A 22,397-nucleotide genomic window follows, 5' to 3' on the forward strand; every position below is an offset into this window, starting at 1 on the left:
ACCAGCATTAGTTCTTTAATGAACAATGCTCAAACTATATTAAAATAACTTTGATCATATGGGACTGAAATAATGAAACTGAAGATGGGTTCAGAACTGTTAGGTTTTAGTTACACAGAAATTAATCTGTCACATAAGTTCAAATAGTAAATAATTGCAATAAATTGATTCCCATCAAATATAAATGTGCCCTTAGAAAGATATACTGCCCTGTTATGAGGAACCTAAAATAATCAACTCATAGAAGTAGGGAGTAGAACAGTGGTTGTCAGAGGCTGAGAGCAGGGGAAAACAGAGAAGTTCAATGGGAATATATAGTTTCAGTTATGTGACATAAGTAAGTTCTAGAGATCCTTGGCACAACACAGTGCCTATCATTAACAATACAGCATCATACACTTTTTAACAAATGTTAAGAGGGCAGATAACATATTAAGTGTTCTTGGCACACACAAAACAGTTGGGACAGCATAAAGGGAAGCATTCTTCATACCATCTTGGAATGAGAAATTGAAGCTTTTTGAACATACACAATCTAGAGGACACAGGCTATGGTACTTCGCCCTGAGGATGCACTAAGATCTGTATTGATCATCCAGAAGCGGTACCGAGGTTACAGTGCTTGGCTGAGGACCAGACAATGCTATGTGCTCACCATCATCCAGTCCATCCAATATGCCAATAAACGAGGTCAAATGGAGCTATCCAACTTCTTTTTCTTCATGTTGGAAAATTACACAAATATACATGAGAAAGATTCAGAATTAGCAAATCAACTCTTTGGTACCATCTAAAACAACAAGGATAGACAGGACTATGTGAGGCTGATAGACATCCATTCTCCTATAGTGGCCCTTGGCTACAATTTGTGCTCACATTTACTGATACTGATTTACTAATGGAGGCCTTCAAGGACAACAATACTTCATGCTCATTATGTCTTAGAATTACTATTTGAAAACTAGAAAGTCCTGAAGCAAATGCTGAATTTTACTCACATAAAAACTTGTCCCTCCAGAATGCAGCACAACCACCATGGAAAACAGTGTGGAAGCTCCTCAAAAATTAAAAATGGAACTACCTTATGACCCAGTGATTCTATTTCTGGGAATGTATCCAAAGAATCACAAAACAATAATTTGAAAGAATATATGCACTTCTATGTTCACTGCAGCATCATTTGGGTTGCCAGTATCTGGAAGCAACCCAAGAGCCAGCCTATCAATAAATCAGTGGATAAAAAAAGCTGCGGTACAGACAGACAATAAAATACTACTTGGCCATAACAAAAAATAAAATCTTATCTTTTGCCCAGAGGGCATCATGCTAAATGAAATATGTCAGACAGAGAAAGACAAATACTGTATGATTTCCCTTATATGTGGAATCTAATGAACAAAGTTTTTAAAATAGAAACAGACTAATAGATACAAAGAACAAACAGACTGACAGTGTCAGAGGGAAGGGGTTGGGGGGCTGGGTGAAAAAGGTGAAGGGATTAAGAAGTACAAATTGGTAGTTACAGAACAGCCGCAGAGATGTAGATTACAACATAGGGAATACAGTCAATAATTTCCTGGTAAATATGTATAGGGCCAGGTGGGTACTTGAAGCAGCAGTGGGAGGGAACCACTCTGTAAAGTATATGATTTTCAACCAGTTTGCTGTACATCTGAAACTCATACAGAATAATATTGAAAGTAAAGTGTAATTGAAAAGTTTTTTTTAATTTTTTTTAAACTTATTCCTCCAAAGAGATAACAATCTGTGGTGATTTGCATGGGAAATTAGATGATCTCTTTTTTGATCTTCTCTATAAGAATGGTCTCCCTTAGGGAGGAACCCATGTGTTTTTCATGGTGAGTTTGTAGATTAAGGAAAAAATTTCACATAGATCTGAATAATCCTGTTTGTGAATTTCATTGTCTATCTCAGGGACCTGCACTTGAACAGAAGGAAAAATGAAGATTTTTTTTTAATATGGAAGTATGGCTTCAAAAGAGAAGTCTTGCATAAATATAAGCTATGAGTGTGTGCGGTGAGGGGGGGGGGTCTTACAAATCTTGGAAGAAGTCTACACCTGCCTCCCAATTGAACAATCACTTATAATGAAGTCCTGGTCAAACATGGTGGGATATCGGAGCCCAATGTTTTGAATTTACTCCATTACACAGAAAGAAACAAAATGATATTTGTGCTGACGCCACCAATCCAATAGATGAAGACCATACTTTATGACCTGAAGATATATAAAGTTAGTATGCCTCAGGAAGTCAAATGGATCTCTTTCTGAACAGTTAACCTTTAAAGCATAAGTAGAAACCGGTTATAAATATTCTGTGGAGTGACCCCAAAGGCAAAGAGGCTGTTATCCAAACACATGTTGAGGAGAGAGCTGCTATAGTAAACCAGATATTACCCTCAAGATTCTTAGTACCAACTGAAGATGCTTATTAGGGCTAATGAATGTAAGTCCTAAGGGTATAAAATCTGCCATGACGGGAAGTTTATTACAGTGGTGCCTCGAGATACGAGTAGACCAACATACGAATTTTTAAGATACGAGCTGTGACTCGGTCCGTAGTTTTGTTCGAGATCCAAGCGAAATTCCAAGATATGAGTCGTGATTCAGAAAGCTGCCTCTAGCTGGCGCGTTGGCGCACAGGTCCAGTATTGGCAGCACAAAACCAGCATCTTGTTCTTTCTCACGTGTTACCCACAGAATCAAGTCTAATCTCATGTGCTGTACTTGTTCTTGCATCATTTTTGCATTTTTTACTAACTTTTTTTGTGTGCTATTATGGGGACAAAGAAAGTGAGTGTAAAGAACAGTGGTGAGAAGAAGAAAATGATGTCAATAGAAGTAAAGCAAGAAATAAACTGATTTAGTGATTGAACTGGCGAGGCTGTACAACTGCAATACATCTACAATTTGTACCATCCTTAAACAAAAGGATGCCATCAAAAGCACAAATCCAGTGAAAGGAACTACAATTCTGTCCCAATTAAGGACAAATATCCATGAATAAATGGAGAAGCTTCTGCTGGTGTGGGTGAAAGAGAAAGAGCTGGCAGGAGATACAGTGACGGAGACTCTAATATGCAAAAAGGCACGTATTATTTATGGTGACTTGAAGAAGAAAGAACCATCAACCTCAAAAGAGGCAGCAGAAGATACATTTAAGGCAAATCACGACTGGTTTAAAATTTCAAGAAGAGATCTGGCATCCACTCGGTGGTGAGGCATGGTGAAGCTGTGAGCGCTGACGGTAAGGCAGCTGAGGAGCACATCACACGTTTTGCTGCACTTATCACAAAGGAAGGCTACATCCCCCAACAAGTGTTCAACTGTGACAAAACAAGATTATTTGGGGGAAAAAATGCCCCGGAGGACTTTCATCACCGCAGAGAAGAAGCTGCCAGGCCATAAACCCATGAAGGACTGTCTGATCCTTGCATTGTGTGCAAATGCTAGCAGTGACTGTAAAGTAAAGACATTGCTAGTGTATCATTCTGAAAATCCTCGAGCCTTTAAGACTCACAAGATTCTTAAAGAAAAACAGCAGGTTATGTGGCATGCCAATGCTAGGGCATGGATTAGGCGGCAGTTTTTTACTGAATGGGTAAATCTCATCTTTGGTCCTGCAGTGAAGAAATATCTTCAAGAAAATAAACTCCCGATGAAAGCATTACGAATCCTTGAAAATGCTCCAGCCCACCCACCTGGTCTTGAAGATGACATTCTCAATGAGTTCAAATTTGTGAAAGTCCTCTACCTCCCACCCAACACAACTTCAATCTTGCAACCTTTGGATCAGCAGGTCATTTCCAACTTTAAAAAGTTTTACACAAAGCACTTATTCCGCTGCTGCTTTGAGGTGACTGAGAATACAATTCTAACCCTTTGAGAGTTTTGGAAAGATCACTAAAACATCATGATATGTTTACGCATTATTGACTTGGCATGGCAAGAGGTTACAAGAAGAACCTTGAACTCGGCATGAAAAAAGTTATGGCCTGATGTTGTTGCAGACAGAGACTTCGAAGGATTCGAACCAGAGACCGAGATCGAGGTAGAAGCATTGAAGGAGACTGTGTCCCTTGGAAAGTCGATGGGTCTGGAGGTAGATGAGAGTGACGTAAACAAGCTCATCGAAGAACATGAGGAACTCTCAACTGAGGAGTTGAAGGAGCTACAGATGATGCAACATACAAAGCTTCTGTAAGAGATTAGTAGTGAGGAGGAGTTAGAGTCAGAGGAAGTGATTTCTACAAGTGAAATTAAAGACATGCTGGCAATGTGGGAGAAGCTTTCAAGTTTCAATGAAAAGAAACACCCTGAAAGAGTTTCAACTGGTCATGCTTCAGCACTTTTTAATGACCCTTGTTTGTCACATTTCCGTAACATTTTAAAAGGCAGGCAAAAGCAAACCTCTTTGGATAGACTTTTATTCAAAAGTCCTGCAAGTGAAAGTGCTGAAACTGCAGCCAAAAAGGCAAACACAGGTGATGATTAAATGAAAAATACGTAATATTAAGCTTAGGATAAGTTTAAAGTTAAAAAAGTGCAGTTTTTTACAATTAAGTTTTTGTGGTTTCATTTTAAGTAAAGAAAGTACCGTTTTAGTTTTGTTTAAAGAAAATGCAGTTTTAGTTTACATTTAGTGTTAAGAAAGTACAGTTTTAGTTTACGTGTCTACAGTGCATACATCCCTTCCTCCCTCCCTCCTCCTCCACCATTCACCTCCATTAGCCGCACTCATCTGTCTCCAAGGTAAGAATACAGTACTAAATAACACTTTTTTCTTTTATTTCATATATTTTGTTATGCACTGGTAAAGTATACATGTGTGTGTCTTAATTAAAAACATGTCTTTTTTTCATAATTTAGGATGGTTTGGGGATGTTTCACAGGACTGGAACAAATTAAATCTATTTCAGTTATTTTAAATGGGAGAAATTTGTTTGATATACGAGTTGACTGACTTACAAGCTCTGTTACAGAACAAATTAAACTTGTATCTCAAAGTACCACTGTACTGTAGTTTCTGCTTCTAATTATTATAAAGAAGGTAGCAATCGTGGAGCTTACATTGCTTGGGTTTTGGTATGACCCTTTGCTTTGTCCAGTACTATGTAACTAAGGCAATGTGCATAGGTCTCTTTATCAAAGGATGAATACTATTAAAAGTAGTGCCATCAGGATATTAAAAGAGAGAATGTTTCAGGAAAAATTGACCTCATTCATGCTTCCCAACTTCAAGACCACAATAAGTCAGGAAAACTTCCTATGGACCAATGGGCTTTTCCCATGGGGAATGTTTGAGGTCTGAACTTACCATGAAGATCCCTGGGTTCGCATCAGGTCACCACAGATAGCAATGGGAATATTGACTATATGTCCTGCTTCTACAATATCCACATTCAAAAGCCTGTGAAAGAGGTTCAGTCAGCTCTAATTGAAACTACAGATACTGATCTTACCTGCAAATCATCTTTAATGTCATTGATTCTGATCACCCAGGTCTGATCTCCATGGAAGAATTTTATTTCATGTGGAAACTCTTCAATAGTTACTACCATGTAATCATATTGATGATTCTCACATTGATGAGCTTGCAGAAAGAATAAACAAAGATAGAAGCACCAACTTTAATGAGTTTTTTTATTTAAAAGTTTTTAGTTTTTGTCTCTCCTTATATGTTTTCATTTAAATTTTATTTTTCAAGTACAGTTTACTTTCAATACTATTTTGTATTGGTTTCAGGTGTACAGTGTAATGGTTAGATAATCATATACTTTACATAGTGCCCCTTCTCAATAATTAATTCCAGTATCCACCTGGCACCATACATAGTTATCACAATATTACTGAATATATTCCGTGCTGCACTTTACATCCCCATGACTATTCTGTAACTACAAGGCTGTACTTCTTAATACCTTCACCTTTTTCTCCCAGTTTCCCAACCCCCCTCACCTTTGGAAACCACCAGTCTACTCTGTGTTTATATGTCCAATTCAGTTTTCTTTGTTCATTTATGTTCTTTTGATTCCACATATAAGTGAAATCATATGGTATTTGTCTTTCTATTTCACAGATCATAATATACCCTCTGAGTCCGTCCATGCAGTTACAAATGGTAAGATTTTGTTCTTTTGTATGGCTGGGTAATATTCCATTATAGTATATATATGTACCACTACCTTTTTATCTGGTTTACTGAGAGGCACTTGGGTTGCTTTCACATCATGGCTATTATAAATAATGCTGCAATAAACACAGGGATGCATATAATCTTTCAAATTAGTGTTTTGGGTTTCCTTGGATAAATCCCCAAAGGTGGAATTACTGAGTGATAAGGCAGTTCCGATTTTAATTTTTTTTAAGAAACTGCGAACTGTTTTCCATAGTGGCTGCACGAAACTGCATTCTCGCTTACAGTGCACAGGGGTTACCATCTCACAAAATCCTTGTCAGCCCTTGTCATTTGTGGATCTGTTGATAATTGCCATTCTGACAGGTGTGAGGTGAGATTTCATAGTTGTTTTAATTTGCATTTCCCTGATGATTAATGATGTTGAGCATCTTTGCATATGTCTACTGGCCATCTGTATGTCCTCTTTGGAGAAGTCCTATTCAGGTACGCTGTCCATTTTTTTTGGATTGTTTATTTGTTTTGGTGTTTAGTATGAGTTCTTTATAAATTTTAAATATTAACCCCTTATCAGATGTATCATTGGCAAGTATGTTCCCCCATTTAGTAGGTTTTCTTTTCATTTTGTTGATGGTTTCCTCTACTGTGCAAATACTTCTTAGTTTGATGTAGTCCCATTTGTTATTATTTTTGTTTCCCTTGCATGAGGTGATATGTCAGAAAAAATACTGCTAAGGAAAATGTCAGAAATTTCACTGCCTATGTTTTCTTCTAGGATTTTTATGGTTTCTGGTCTTACATTTAAGTATTTAATCCATTTTGAGTTTATTGTTGTATATGGTGTAAGAATGTGGTCTAGTTTCTTTTTTTTTTTGCCTGTATTTGTCCAATTTTCCAAGCACCATTTATTGAATAGACTGTCCTTATTCCATTTAATGTTCTGCCTCCTTTGTCAAATGTTGACAATATAGGTGTGTGTTTATTCCTGGCCTCTCTATTCTGTTCCATTGATCAACATGTCTGCTTGTAGGCCAGTACCATGCTGTTTTGATTAACATGACCTTATAGTTTCACATCAGTGTGATGCCTCCAATTTTGTTCTTTCTCAATATTGCTGAGGCTATTCAAGTTTTGTAGTTCCATGTAAATTTTTGGATTATTTGTTGTAGTTCTGTGAAATACGCTACTGGCATTTTGATAGGAATTGTGTTGAATATATAGATTGTTTGGGGTAGTATGAACATTTTAATGATGTTAATCTTCCTAGCCATCACCCTGGTATATGTTTCCATTTTTTAACATTTCTTTCTTCAGGATCTTATAATTTTCCTCCTTTTACCTCCTTGGTTAAATTTATTCCTAGGTATTTTTAATACAATTGTAAATGGGATTGTTTTCTTAGTTTCCCTTTCTTATAGTTACTGGTGTATAAAAATGTAACAAATTTCTGATTAATTCTGTATCCTATAACCCTGGCCAGTTGACTCAGTGGTAAAGAGTCACCCAGCATGTGGATGTCCTAGGTTTCATTCCCAGTCAAGGCACACAGGAGAAGTGACCAGCTGCTTCTCCACCCCTCCTCCTCCCCTTCTCTCTCTCTCTACCCCCCACCCCTGCAGCCATGGCTCAATAGATTCGATTGATTCAAGTGAGTTGGCCCCAGGCACTGAGGATGGCTCTGTGGCCTCTGCCTCAGGTGCTAAAAATAGCTCGGCTGCTGAGCAGCTAAGCAGCTAAGCAACTGAGCAATGTCTCAAATGGGCAAAGCATTTCCCCATAGGGAGCTTGCTGGGTAGATCCTGGTCAGGTGCATGTGGGGGTCTGTCTCTCTGCCTCCCCAGCTCTTACAATGTTGATAAGAATGGTGAAAAGTGGACATCCTGTCTTTCTGGTGGTAGGCAGACATATAACACACAAAGATTAATTCTAAGAGGACATTAATTAATTTTGTATTCAGCTACTCAATTCATTTATCAGTTTTAGTTTTTTGGTGGAGTCTTTAGGGTTCCTATATACAGTATCATATCACCTAAAAATAATGAGTTTACTTCCCTTTTTCCAATTTGGATGCCTTTTATTTCTCTTTCTTGTCCCATTGCTATGGCTAGGACATCTCGTACTATGTTGATAAGAATGGTGAAAAGTAGACATCCTGTCTTTCTGGTGGTAGGCAGACATATAACACACAAAGATTAATTCTAAGAGGACATTATGTGTTAGAATATAAGACACTGGTCAGAAGTTTTTAGTAAAGTTTTATGTTTAATTTTATGTTTGTTTAATTCAGATGTATTCAGTTTATGCCAGTGTGAAGGTATCAGAGTTTTAAATTGATTTTTTCCCTAAATACTTTCCTCCTTTAACGTCTATGATATAACTTTATCCTGATATTATCCTATCTTCTTCCTTCACTATCCTCCTTTTTTTATATTTAAGCCTAATTTTATCATTCCATCTAAGTAAAATTCCACCCACACACTACCTCTGCTCATCCTACATTATTTCAAGTTTAGTGAAAGCACCTACTGTCCTGGCACATACAACAAATGCCTTTGTTGCCTCTTTCTCTTTCCTTATCTGTTCTTTAGAATTCCTTCATCATCCAGCTTGCCCCATCTTCCCTTTTAGGAAACTGTCTCTAGCCTACCTAAGTACTAATAACCACTCTCACCTGATCTTAAGAAAAGTGGTTTCAGTTTTTTCCCACTGAGTATGATGTTGGCTGTTGTTTTATCATACATAGTCTTTATTACATTGAGATGTTCCCTATGTTCCCACTTTGCTGAGAATTTTTCATCATAAATGGTGCTAGGTTTTGTCAAATGCTTTCTCTGCATCTATTGATATGATCACGTGGTTTTCATTCTTCACTTTGTTTATGTGGTGTATCACATTAACTGATTTGTATATATAGTACCAGCCTTGCATCCCAGGAATAAATCCACTTGGTAATGGTCTCTGATCTATTTAATGTACTGCTGGATATGGATTGCTAATATTTTGTAGAGGATTTCTGTGTCTGTGTATCAGGGATATTGGCATATACACTTCTTTCTTTGTAGTGTCTTATCTGGTCTTGGAATTAGCATAAAGCTGACCTTGTAAAATGAATTTAAGAGTCTTCTCTTGAAATTTTTGGAATAGTTTGAGAAGGGGAGGTGTAAGTTCTTCATTCAATGTTTGATCAAATTCATTATGAAGCCATCCAATCCAGGACTTTTGTTTGCTTGGAGTATTTTTTTTTTTTAATCAATGCTTCAAATTTCATTAGTTGTAATTGGTCTGTTCAGATTTTCTGGTTCTTCTTGATACAGTTTTGGGAGACTTGACGTTTCTAGGAATTTACCCATTTCTCCCAGATTGTCTAATTTGGGGGCACATAGTTTATAATATTCTTACGATCCTTTGTATTTCTGTAGTATATTGGATAATATGTTGACAAGGAATATATCCTCTTTTTGGATTGATCCCTTTATGATTATATAATGTCCATTTTGTCTCTTAGGATAGCATTTGTTTTAAAGTCTATTTTGTCTGACAGAAGTATTGCTACTCCAGCTTTTTTTGTTTCTATTTGCACAAAATATCTTTTTCTATCCATTTACTTTTATTTTGTGTGTATCTTTCATTCTGAGGAGGGGTCTTATACACAGCATAATATGGGTCCTGTATACTTGAGCTACCTTATCTCTTTTGACAAAAACATTTAAGCTGTTTACTTTATAAAAAGATATTATTTATTGATTTTAGAAAGAAAGAAAGCACAAGAGGGATAGGAAACATCAACTCATAGTAGTTGCTCCTTGTATGCACCTTGGCTGGGCAAGCCTGGGGTTTAGAACCAGCAACCTCAGCATTCTATGTCGACGCTTTATCCACTGTGCCACCAGAGGTCAGGCTTTAAGCCATTTACTTTTAAAGTAATTATTGATAGGTACATGTTCATTGGCATTTTATTCTTTATCACTATGTTCCTCTTTCCCTTTTTTCTTCTTAAAGAATACCCTTTAACATTTCTTTTAATACTGGTTTGTTGGTAATGAGCTCCTTTAGTTCTTTCTTGACTTGAAAGCCTTTTATTTCATCTTCAATTTTAAATAATAGCCTTGCCAGGTAGAGTAGTCTCAGCTATAGGTTCTTGCTTTTCATCACTTTGACTACTTCATGCCAATATCTTCTGGCCTGAAATGTTTCTGTTGAGAAATCAGCTGTCAGTCTTATGGGAGTTCCCTCATAGGTAACTTTCTCTTGCCTCTTTTAATATTCTCTCTTCGTCTTTAACCTTTTCCATTTTAATTTTGATATATCTTTGGTGTGTGGGTCTCTTTGGGTTCATCTTTTTTGGACTCTCTGTACTTCCTGGACTTGTGTGTCATTTTCCTTCACTTGGTTAGGAAACTTCTCAGTCGTTATTTATTCAAATATGTTCTTGATTCCTTGCTCTCTCTCTTCTCCTTCTGGTACCCCTATGATGCAGATGTTGTTATATTTCATGTTGTCCCAAAGGTGCCTCAAACTATCCTCATCTTTTAAAGTTCTATTTCTTTTTGCTGCTCTGATTGGGTGTTTTCTGCTACCTTGTCTTCCAAATTGCTGATTCAACCCTCTGCTTTATTCAATATACTGTTTATTCCTTCTAGTGTATTCTTCATTTCAGACATTGTATTTATCATTTCTGATGTTCTTTTTTATGGTTTCTATGTCCTTTTTTATACTTGTTATCTCTTTGTTAAAGTTCTAAGTTCCTTCAGCATCCTTACAACCATTGTTTTGAACTCTGTATCTGGTAGCTTGCTTGCCTCAATTTTATTTCTTTTACTGGAAATTTCTCCTATTCTTTCATTTGGGGCATGTTTCTTTGTCTCCTCTGTTTCCCTGCCTCTCTATATTTTTTTCTGTGTACTTACTGGAGCCACATAACCCAGTCTCTTCTTTCACTATTTTAGTCAGTTCTGAGCTGTCCTCTCTCCACTGGAGCCTATGGTGAGTAGCCATAAATGAGATTTTATGCATTGGCCTTTTAAAAGGGTATCTGGGATTCTAGCAGACTCCCATCTCTCTGGCAGACAAAATTCATGCTGATTTTTACAGCCAGATGTTATGTGGGTACCTCTTCCTGGCACTGTTGCTCCAAGCTGGGAAGCCCCATATGGGGCTGAGACCACGTTCTTAAGGGGGGACCTTTGTAGCTGAGATATCCCTCCAGATTCTAAACCACTGCATGTGGGTGCTGGGCCAGCCCTTTTTGTGTCTCCACCCTTCCTAACAGTCTCATGTGGCTTCTTCTGTAAATCCATGGTTATAAGACTTCAGTTCAACTAGTCTTCAGTTGGTTATTCAGGTTAGCTGTTCTATAATTTAGCTGTAATTCCAGTTCAGGCCATGAAGGAGGTGAGTATAACTTCCACCTACTCCATCACCATCTTCTTCTAACTAATGAGTTTTTAGAGGCTTTCTATGTAGTACATAAACTTGGTAAGTTGAACAAATCAAACACTAAGCTTGTTTAACAAGAATTAGGGCTTTCCCTCCTTGTAAACACAGTCATTGATACAACCTTTTTCAGAACCCCTGAATTTCATGGTCAGTAGTAGAGAGAAGTAAACACCAATTTCTGCCATGAGCAGATGTATAGTGTGGGTATTGGAAATCCCTAGCTGTTACTGGTAAGATCAGATTGAAAGTCAGCTGATACATTTAGCCCCAATGATAGGATTCACACAGTTCTAGGTAGAATCTGGGTTTGAGCCTAGTATTGGTCTCTTGGATGTTATCTAGCCAGGAGATCAGAGTAGTCTGGAAGCACATTGAAAGGAACAGACAGAACAACATCTATGAGGGATAGGAGGAGGAATGCCAAACTATTAATAAAATATTTCCATCCTCAAAAAGATGTTGGGGGAGGGGCATGAGGGAACTTTTGGAGGTGATGGATGTTTACTACTTTTATTGTAGTGATAATTTCAGGGGTATACACATGTTCAAACTCATCAAATTGTATATGTGAAATATGCACAGTCTTTTGTGCACTAATTATACTTCAATAAAGCTGTGATAAAGGTTTTCTAAGTGTTTCTATTTCTTTCTTTTTTCTCTTTTAAAAAAAGAAATAGAAACACTTAGAAAGCCTTTATCACAACAGCTGCTCTCTACTCCACCCATGAAGAAGTGAATCTGGTGACTGGAAAGCTCTATAGTCACTGTTCGCTGCTTCATCTAACTGAAAGAGACTATCCCCTTTCCTTCTACTTGCCTTACTCAATTCTTCCATCCAGACTCAGCTTGGACATCTCATTCTCCAGCAAACCATCCCTTGAGTGCTCTCTTACATGCTCTACAGTGCCCTGTTCATAGATCTAAGGTTGCACTTAACACTTCCTTATAGTTTAACTCCCTTGGTAGGGCCACATCTTACTTATATCTCCAGCACCTACCAACCAGTGTGCAGCACATGTCAGGTGCCCTATAATGACTGCTGATATAATAGACACTGGTTTATAGTCAAGAACATGGAAACAAATTCTGACTCTACCATTTACCTCTCTGCCTTTTCCAATACTGTGACTCTAGATAATAAACAGAATGATGAAAGAATACAAATAAAGATAGAAATTACATTTGTTTGTGTATTAACAGTCAGTGCCATTGAAGTTCTCTCATCAAAAGTCACCTCTTTTCACTATAAGCAAGGGCAGAGTTGTGCACTGAACCAGACATTTGTTCTCCAAAGAATCATTTGAGTAGTTTCTCTTATGAAGGACAAATATGCACATTTGCTCTGGCACAAGAATAGAAACACTTGTGCCTTAACAAGTCAGACCCTTCATAATACCCATTGGCAACTGGGGCTAGTTTCTGGGAAGAAGGTGGATAACTAATTTGCATATTTCATATTCTAAGACAGAAAGGTCTGATACCCCCAAATGTGCCCTTTAATTCAGTCAGGAAGACCCACGAGAGTAGACCAGGGTGATCCAGAATAAGGTCCATAGGAAAGAAAGGCAAACCCTCTAGAATAAAATTACCTGTGGAAAGTGGTCATCTGAGTTAGCAATCCGAGTTTAAAAGGCCTTGCGATTTGGAAGTCAGAAAGCCTGATAATAGCACAATATATGCTGATGCTGTAAGTCTCTCAGGACCTAGCCATCCTAGCACTTGAAGTCTATACTCAAACGTTCCTTTGTCCAAATGCACTTAAGTATGATCATGAAGCCCAGCTGTGAGGCACCATAGTGGTTTCCACAGGCACCTGGGCCATGACCATACTGTAGAGAGAAACATGAGCATCCATGGGACACTAGAGTATCCACCTTCAAAAGTAACATGAGTTCATATGAGGCAATGTCCAGGATTCTTATTTCCCTCTAATTCTGGCTCTAGAAGAAGAAATAACCCTTCCCTCTACTTGGAAAAAATAAGCCTTTGGAGTTCTTATTTTTAACTGGGGTTAAAGACCTCAGAGCAAACACTGGACACCTTCCTAGTGAATCCTGAGGTCTTAAACATTTAATTTGACAAAATTAAGGTGATATGACCACATTTCTACACTGAATTTAAAAAGTAAGTTATATGTTTATGGGTTATGCTGATGCAAAGGCAGGATCCTTAAGAACAGGGCGGGCACCGGTCTGCTGAAGCACCAGTGCGGCAAGAAACATGCATCGGTCTCCCGGCAGCATGGAGCTGCCACTCTCTGAACCCACGCGTTTAGTTTACTTTCTTCTGTGTTAGAGTTCCAGACAAAGAGGAAATACGTCCATGCCCACTCCCAGTGCCAATTTAAATTTTTTTATTTAAACTTTAATAGAGAAGAGTATATGACATCTTCACATGAAAAACACTGACGTATTCCACAATGTTAGGCAAAGGGAACTAGATGGAAGGAAAGGTACCCGTTCCATGACGTCTCTCATGTATTAGACAAATTTATCTAAAGAGTAAGTGGGGGGTAGTAATGAGTAAAACAGGTCAAATATATGGTGACAGAAGGAGATTTGACTGTGGGTGGTGAACACACAATGCAATATACAGATGATGTATCATAGAACTGTACACCTGAAACCTATATAATTTTATCAAACAATGTCACCCCAATACATTCATAATAAAAAGTGGAAGATAACTCACTGGAAGTGACAAGTAATAGAGGAAGGCAAGAGTGTTCTGTGGGGCCATCCTCTGCCACATTTAATTCCCACGTGAGGCTTTGGAGAAAGCATGGGTGCTAGGGACCACATCAAGCAAGAACTCCAGTCAGGGCTTCCTCCTCCTGGCTCCCATTTAAGGGGCAATGCCATGCTTGACTCATACGGGGGCACTGTCAGAGCTAGCTCATTTTGAGAGCAGCCCTACCACATCAGAAAAAGTGACATTATTCTGGTTGAAGCCTGACTGCCACAACCATCAAGGAAATAAATACTGGTTCCAGCTCCCGCTCTTTTCCAACTAGGATGCTAGATCTCTAAATTAGTTGGCGGCTCAAAGCTCCAGACAACCTAACCTTTTCTTTTCCTCCTTCTTCATCTATACCTAATATATTCAAACAAGGATCCACATTCCCTCCATCAGACCCATTTCAACTTCCAATAGAAGATAAGCATTGACATCATTGACATTTTTCTCTAAGTTAAACAAAAAGGAGAGGAAAATATCACCATACAGGCCCTGGCCGGTTGGCTCAGCGGTAGAGCGTCGGCCTGGTGTGCGGGGGACCCAGGTTCGATTCCCGGCCAGGGCACATAGGAGAAGCGCCCATTTGCTTCTCCACCCCGCCCCCCCCTCCTTCCTCTCTGTCTCTCTCTTCCCCTCCCGCAGCCAAGGCTCCATTGGAGCAAAGATGGCCCGGGCGCTGGGGATGGCTCCTTGGCCTCTGCCCCAGGCGCTAGAACTCGGCTCTGGTCACTGCAGAGCGACCCCCCGGAGGGGCAGAGCATCGCCCCCTGGTGGGCAGAGCGTGGCCCCTGGTGGGCGTGCCGGGTGGATCCCGGTCGGGCGCATGCGGGAGTCTGTCTGACTGTCTCTCCCCGTTTCCGGCTTCAGAAAAAAAAAAAAATATCACCATACATGTAAAGCAGGGGTCCCCAAACTTTTTACACAGGGGGCCAGTTTACTGTCCCTCAGACCGTTGGAGGGCCGGATTATATAAAAAAAACTATGAGCGGTAGAGCGTCGGCCTAGCGTGCAGAGGACCCGGGTTCGATTCCCGGCCAGGGCACACAGGAGAAGCGCCCATTTGCTTCTCCACCCCTCCACCGCGCTTTCCTCTCTGTCTCTCTCTTCCCCTCCCGCAGCCAAGGCTCCATTGGAGCAAAGATGGCCCGGGCGCTGGGGATGGCTCTGTGGCCTATGCCTCAGGCGCTAGAGTGGCTCTGGTCGCAACATGGCGACACCCAGGAGGGTCGCAACATGGCGACGCCCAGGATGGGCAGAGCATCGCCCCCTGGTGGACAGAGCGTCGCCCCTGGTGGGCGTGCCGGGTGGATCCCGGTCGGGCGCATGCGGGAGTCTGTCTGACTGTCTCTCCCTGTTTCCAGCTTCAGAAAAATGAAAAAAAAAAAAAAAACAAAAAAAAAAACTATGAACAAATCCCTATGCATACTGCACATATCTTATTTTAAAGTAAAAAAACAGGGTCTGACCTGTGGTGGCGCAGTGGATAAAGCGTCAACCTGGAAACGCTGAGGCTACCGGTTCAAAACCCTGGGCTTTCCTGGTCAAGGCACATATGGGAGTTGATGCTTCCTGCTCCTCCCCCCTTCTCTCTCTCTCTCTCTCTCTCTCTCTCCTCTCTATAATGAATAAATAAAATCTTAAAAAAAAAAAAACAGGAACAAATACAATATTTAAAATAAAGAACAAGTAAATTTAAATCAACAAACTGACTAGTATTTCAATGGGAAATACTCCTCTCACTGACCACCAATGAAAGAGGTGCCCCTTCTGGAAGTGCGGAGGGAGCCAGATAAATGGCCTCGGGGGCCGCATGCGGCCCGCAGGCCGTAGTTTGGGGACCCCTGATGTAAAGTGATAAAGCAAATCAAATAAAGGGAAATTCAGGAGAACAACCAAAAAAACAAGTGCACATCTCTGAATTTATGACCACCTGAAGTAGGAGTAATTTTAGATATTTCCCGGTATGTGTTCTCAAAAAGAGTGGAGAGAAAAGCACACATTACACGTAACTGCTTACCTATCAAGAAGTCACAATATCCTGACATCAGAGAAAAAACTACATGGCATGAAAATGTAGTGAAAACACTACAATGGATGTAGTGAGTAGCTGTTTCAGTTTTTCTAATTTTTAATCGAGATTATAGAAGGTAAGTTCAAACTATTCTCCCACAAATGCAGAAGAAATTGACTAAAAGGCTTATTTAATGAAAGAAAGGATAAGATATACAGAGATCAGGAGCAAGTGCAAAAAGGAGGGCAGAAGTAAAAGCATACTGAGTTTCTCATTTCCCACAGGCAGAAGAGGGCTCAGAACAGCAAATGTTACTCCTCTCTTACCAATTCCAAGTTCACAGTCATTGTGTCAGGAGCTTGAAAACAGCCATGGGGAAAACATGTACACCACAGAACTCAAAAATGCTACAAATAATGCTCTTTTTCCCCCAGAGAGCCACTACTGTCCCACCACAGTAGGTAATATATATATATATATATATATATGCACACACACACACATATATATACATATATATACACATATATACATATAGGTATATACATATATATATATATAGTGGTAAAACACACATAACATACAACTTACCATTTTAGCAATCTTTAAGCACATACTTTAGTGACATTAAGTACATTCTCAATGTTAGGCAATCATCATCATCACCACCTATCCAGAAATTTTTCATCATCATCCCAAACTGCAATTCTGTATGCCGCATACAATAACCTCCATTCCCAAACCCCTCAATCCCTGGTAACAACTATTCTACCTTCTCCTTTAAATATCTTATGAAAGTGGAATCACACAATATGTGTCCTTTCATTGTCTGGTTTATTTCACTTAGCAAAACAGTTTGCAAAGTTCATCCATGTTATAGCATGTGCCAGAAATTCTTCCCATCTTAAGGCTGAAAAATCCCATTATCCATATGTACCACTTTTTTATCCATTCATCCATTAACGGAAGCAGACACTTTTTGATACCAGTTGATAAGTAGAAAGAAAATACATGTTTAAATAACAAAGATCAGTAGAAACTCTGTACTTCCTATTAACAGGGCATATATATACCCAAGCAATTACTTGGAAAATAAGATAAGAGCATACTGTAACTCACTATCAGTGAAATGGGTCATACTCTCTAACATGCTCAAGGATCCCAGAACACTGTGCTGGAAGCCACCGCTCACCTAGTCTTGATACAGGAATTAATGAATGAATAAACATGCACAGAGCACCTGTTCAATGCCAGGCGCGGTGCTGGGTACAGCCACACGCATCATCTCATTAATCCCCATGAACTAGAGACTGTCCCTATAAAATCTTATATACACACTTTGAACCAACAGTGTAAATCAATATCTAAACTTTTTAATGATACAAATGAAATGGGTTCTTTGTTAATTTACTAGTCTAGGCTGGACTGACAACAATCAAGGGGTTATCTATATCTAACCTGTTTCCATGTTCTCATAGCACAGAAGCCAGGCTCACAGAGGTATGTTGATGGGAATGAAAGAAGAGAGTTTTCAAATTTTTGCAAGCTCAGGATATTCATATTCATTTTTCAACAATACAAGGGAAGAAGGCAACTATTGCTGCTTTCCAGACAGGGAAAAAGGCTGAAAGTTGTCACGTGACTTACCAACCCGCCAAACAGGCTGGAAGTAAAAGGCAATTTCACCAGGAACTGAAAACCCAGTGTAGGGAATCCGACCCCCAGGACTGAAAGCTATGGGCAGTAAGTGGCTATCATGCAGCTTCGTGGTTTCCCATGACCACAGCCATGATCAGGAGCTGGGGTGGGATTTTGCCTCCCTCCCAAATATACCTAGCTTGGGATAGGGATTGTAGAGGGGACGATGTGGCCTCAAGGAATTCAGGCACTCCGAGTAGTCCCCTAACTTTGCCCTTTTGTCTTTCAAGTCAAACAAAGCAGAAAGGTGCAGGACAGTGGTCCTCAACACTGGCTATACCCTGGAGTCACCAGATCAGCTCTTATAAAGCACTGACACCCAGGCCCACCCAGATTAACCGCAGCAGAACCTGAGAGAGACACTAATGTAAAGCCACAACTCTCAGTAAGGGACCGGACCCTGCCTGTGTCTGCATCAAATATAAAGGGGTTCCCTCCTCTGCTATAACTTTTCTTGTGACCATCATTCCAGAGAGCAAAAGGCCAGAGTCCAGGGAAAGATTAGAAAGTGGAAGAACACACAGATGGTTCATAAACTATTCATCAAAATAAAAAGGAAAGCAATGCAGGCAACTCCAAGAACCTCATTTGAATTGTGGCTCAAATCTAAACAGTCCTCCGCGGGTTTCTTTTCTTCCACTCAGTTCTTTCTGCTGTTTTGACTTTGTTTTCTCTCTAGAGGTGATCTCTGTGGATCATGCCAAACAAGCTTATTCTGATTGATTCACTGCTATTAAGACACTTTCTGTGATTACCCAAGCCTCAGTGGAATTGTGGAAAGCATTCTCTATCCATTCAGACGTAGCAAACGAATAAAATGTTGGAATATATTATCAGCAGGCTACTGTAATGTTACAGTTAATAATACACTGCCTTCCCACAAATGAGCTAGAAGGACAGAGCCCTGGCTAGCTCATGACATTACTGAATTTTATTTCAGCTGGGTGCCAATGCTGATTAACCGGGACAATTTTTTTTTTCACTTCTCAAAATAAATATACAGCAGAGTTCAACTGAAGTGTGAAACATAAGAAACTGGTCCTAGTCTGAGCTCTGCGCTCCCCTCGAGAAGGTGGAGAAGGAAAGGGGGATGGCAACTACTAGATACTCTGAAGTGCTTCCTTGAAAAGAGAAGCTGCCATGGGAAGCTTTGGCCAAGCTTAGGCCAATTATGTGGCACTATCTACCCTTTAGGTATCACCACATGAGACATCTGTTATGGGTTGAATTGTGTCTCCCAAAATACCCCCCAGAACCTGTGCATGTGACCTTATTTGGAAATAAGGTCTTTGCAGATAATCAAGTTAAACAAAGGTGAACCCTAATCCAGTATGACTGGTGTCCTTATAAAAAGTAGAAATTTGGACACAGGCAGATATTTACAGAGGGAAGATGATGTCAAGATACAGCGCGAACACCACCTACAAGCTAAAGACCACCTGGGGCTACAGAAAGCCAGGAGAGCAACATAGCACAGATTCTCCCTCACAGCGCTCATAAGGAACCGACCTTGCTGACACCTGGATTTCTGATTTCTGATTTCTAGCCTCCAGGACTGTGAGGTAATAAATTTCTAGTGTTTAAGCCAGCAAGCTTGTTGTACTTTCTTACAATAGTGCTTAAGACTAATAAAGCATCAAAAAAGTAGTGATTTAAAACTCAGTGGGCCATTCAATACCAGACCCGTAATCCAGAGACCTAGGTCAAAAGAGGCATTCAAGATGACTATGTCAAAGAAGGCAGGCACCAGGGAGATGAACAGAGAAAGTTAAAGGGGTGGCAAGAACAGCACCAGAAGCAATCTCAAAACAACCAAAAAGGAGATTAGGTTCACTTCATGAACATGAATTTAGCATCCACGAGGTGCCAGGCACTGTCCTGGGTGCCGGGAATACTAAGCTGAGTAAGGAGTTCCCACTAGGCTTTTGGCGACCCGGTGTGCTGAGGGAGCAGTAGTGGGGTGCTCTGGGTCACAGGGGTGGAGGATGCTCGCACGCAACCTGGGGTTTGGAGAAGACTCCCTGGAGAATACAGTATCTGAGCATAATCCAAAAAAATGAGGATGGGCAGGGTTAACCAAAAGATGTCTATTTTCATAAAGAATCCAGGGGTCTCTTGGTACTGTGTTGAGATTGTCTAATAGGATATGATTTAAAAAAAAAAAAGAAGAAGAAGAGGTCCGACTTTCACACACACACATGAGCATAAACAAGTCCGGCACCTTTCGAGCCGGAGAGCACCTCCAGGATTAACCAGTGAAAGCAGCAGCCATGTTAGAGCAGACAGGGCAGGGCCAGTGGGAGGAACTGACCCCTCCCTGCCTACGAGGACGTGAGACCAGAGGGGAGTAAGACTGCACGTGCCACACAGAAATCAGCTGTACTGTTCATGATACATGAGAGACAGCCCACACCACTGCCACCTCTGGGAACTACCAGAAAAACACAGAAGACTTTGCATGGGCACGTGACAGCGAGAGGGAGCAGGCCAGAGAAACCAAGAGTAAAAGTTAAAATAATAAGGATCTCCTAGAGATGTTGTAGAAAATGAAGAAGGAATAAATAAGATAATATTTCAAAGCAACTGCAACACCCCCACTCCATCTATCAATGTTTGGTCCAATCTGCTTTTGTGTTTACTTTATCATCTTGTGTTAATTTGTCATCATTATCACTTACCAATATTCATTTCTTGAAAGCAACCTATTTTGGGAACGATGGCGCCGTACCACAAATGAGGCTGCTTTAACGACTCTGGCGAGTGACAATCTAATGGGGTTCATATCAGCTGCAAACGTGAGCACAGTCAGGCACGGCATGGACCTCCTTTGTGCCGCAGCGCGCTGCTAATTGGGTCTAATGGAGGAGTTGCGAGTATTCTCCTTCTGTTTTCCTAATGATGTTAACGTCTTCAGGAGGTTAATGAAACCATTAACACAAGCCGACTGTGAACGGCTTGCTGTATAACATAAAACCATCTAATTTCAGTCTTATGCAAACACTAGCAATTGTGGCAGTTTTGTATTGTATTTGTTACTGTGTAAAACATTGCAGCTTTTTTTTCTTCTTCTTCTTCTTAGGGCCAGAATCAGATCCCACCAAAGACCTAATACGGATTCAGAGACTCCTAGACTTCTAGGTGGACACCAGCTGGGGTGTTGAGGAGATAGCCCTGATTCTATCACATCCTTTATAGTCTCTACTGCTCCCTGCTGGCCTGTAGAGGGAGGAGCAGACCTCCAGCAACCCCTTGGGAAATGGAAAGCACCAGGAGACAAGATAAAATATGAACAGCTATTATTTACTGTCCCTTACTATGTGCTTTCTATTTTAATACATACAACATTCCCATGCGTTGGTCCTGTTGTGGCCGTTTTACAGATATAGAAGACTAGACTTGAGCAGTAAACCAAATTACCTAAAGATACAGGGTTTGTGAATGGCAGATCCAGGACAAATTATAAATCTGTCTCACGACTGTCTTTACACTCCCATTGTGAGACATGATATGGTGAAAAGTACACATATTTCACAACCAGATAAACCTGGGTTTTTATTTTAATTCTCCAGCTTAAGCTGTTTAAGATAAACAAGTTATTAAATGTATTTAAATTTTCTGAACTCGTTTCTTCATCTGTAGAATGTGAATCACTATACCTACTTTGGAGGATTGCTGTGATGGTCAGTGATAAAGTAGGCAAAGCACAGGACCTGGAATCAGTGGCTGCCCAGTAGACGGCAGGTGCTATCTGGGGCCAGAGACAGAAGGTTGACAAGGATCTGCTTTCCTGTGGCTCAGTGGTTGCTTCATTCAGGTTCCCAGGAAGTTTGCAACTCAAGTCTTCAGCTCAAAAAAAAAAATACTAGAATGTTCGAATAATAATGCCAACACATCTGAATAGCTCCTTAGCATTTATAAACCATTTTTGTGTACATTTTACTTGCCCTTCACAAACAGGTGCCTAGAAATGCATAAATATGCCACAAATAATTGAGGAAACTCACAATATGCCCAGCATTACATTACACACATAAAACAGATAGTTGAATTTCATCTTCAACCTATAGGATGGTATTATTATTTTCCCTATTGTCTAGATGAGAAAACTGAGGCTCAGAAAGGTTAAGTGACTTTCCCAGAATCACACTGCACTAAGTAGCAGAGCTAAGAGTTTAACACTGGCCCCTCTGATCACAAAGCTCATTTCTCCCAACCACTGACCTATATTGCCTTTTTCTGACGCAGGCAGGGCAACTATTACATTTTCACTATATACATGAGAACATTCTGACCCACAAAAGGGTAATCAACTTGCTCAAGGACTCACAAGCTATAGTTGGGAAAATCAGGCCTGAATG

General features: G+C 40.0%; 1 pseudogene; it reads left to right on the plus strand.

Moving 5' to 3' along the window:
• Window positions 1-551: 551 nt before the first annotated feature.
• Window positions 552-21,177, plus strand: LOC136322200 (serine/threonine-protein phosphatase with EF-hands 1-like; annotated as a pseudogene).
• Window positions 21,178-22,397: the final 1,220 nt, after the last annotated feature.

This window comes from Saccopteryx bilineata, chromosome 2 (genome assembly GCF_036850765.1).
Source record: "Saccopteryx bilineata isolate mSacBil1 chromosome 2, mSacBil1_pri_phased_curated, whole genome shotgun sequence".
Taxonomy (NCBI): domain Eukaryota; kingdom Metazoa; phylum Chordata; class Mammalia; order Chiroptera; family Emballonuridae; genus Saccopteryx; species Saccopteryx bilineata.